This window comes from Galeopterus variegatus, unplaced genomic scaffold (genome assembly GCF_000696425.1).
Source record: "Galeopterus variegatus unplaced genomic scaffold, G_variegatus-3.0.2 Scaffold16145, whole genome shotgun sequence".
Taxonomy (NCBI): domain Eukaryota; kingdom Metazoa; phylum Chordata; class Mammalia; order Dermoptera; family Cynocephalidae; genus Galeopterus; species Galeopterus variegatus.
In genome coordinates this window covers 21,105-22,328 of record NW_007742256.1, presented here as the reverse complement: position 1 = coordinate 22,328, position 1,224 = coordinate 21,105, and positions in this window count along the sequence as shown.

Sequence of the window (1,224 nt, the reverse complement as noted above, 5' to 3'; positions counted from 1 at the left end):
AGTACTTTGTTGTTAGCTGTCGTCTCCGTGTATTGCTGTAGAACACTAGATCTTATTCGTCCTGTCTCTCTACACCTTTGTATCCATTGACCATCCTCTCCCCCTCCCCTTTGCCCCTCCACTTACCAGCCTCTAGTGACCACTATTCTACTCTCTACTTCTATAAAATCAAGTTTTTTAGCTTCCACATATGAGTGCGAACATGTGGTATTTCTCTTTATGTTCCTGGCTTGTTTCACATAACAATTTTCTCCAAGCTCATCCATATTGTTGCAAATGGCAGAATTTCATTCTTTTATATGGCTGAATAGTATGGAATTTGGTAGTGTTGACTAAAGTTTAATATTCTTTGTCACACTGAGTGCCCATTAAGAAAAAATTTAAATTATGGTGATTTAAGCATTTTAAATTAATTATTCAGTTGAAAGGTGTGGCCTTAAAAAGTGAGCTAGTTATTTACATAGTTCCAGAGCCATAGAAAATATGAAAAAATTTTCAGCTGCTTCTACAAGTCTGGCATTATCTTAATACCAAAGAGAAGAGCACTAAACAAAAGCCTATAGGTCATTTATTCCCAGTTTAGAAATTCTAAATAAATATTAGCAAATCAAATCCAACAATGTATTTTTAAATACTATTATGACTTATGCCAAAAAGGCAAGCGTGGTTCAGCCTCAGGAAATTTGCTGCTATTATTCCCTGCATTAAGGAAGTACGTAATTGTTAAAACTATATAATCCTATTAATGGTATTTAATGAAAAGCACTACTCAATCCAGATTTTTTTAAAAAAACAAACTATTAGCAAATTATAGATACAGAGGAAATTTCTCTATTTGGTGAAAATGGCATCTGCTAAGAATCTGCAGCAAACAGTATTTTATAGTGCAACATTAGAAATATTCTCATTAAAGACAAATGAAGCAAGGATATGTGCTGTGCTTGCTGTTTTTCAGTATTTTAGCTGGTGCTCCTAGCAAATTAATGAACAATTCTACTATAGGAAGAGACAACGCTGTCAGTATTTGCAGATGATTTGAAATGTCTCCATGAAAAATCCAAGAGAAAAAAATCTTTTTATGAGAACTCATAGGAGTATAATAAAGTGACATTTACAAAATCAACTTGCAGAAATCTAGTCTTCCTACATATCTCACTTAGAGAATAAAATAGAGCAACAAATCCCTTTTACAGTTGCCACAAGTCTTAGAAAATGCCTAGGAAT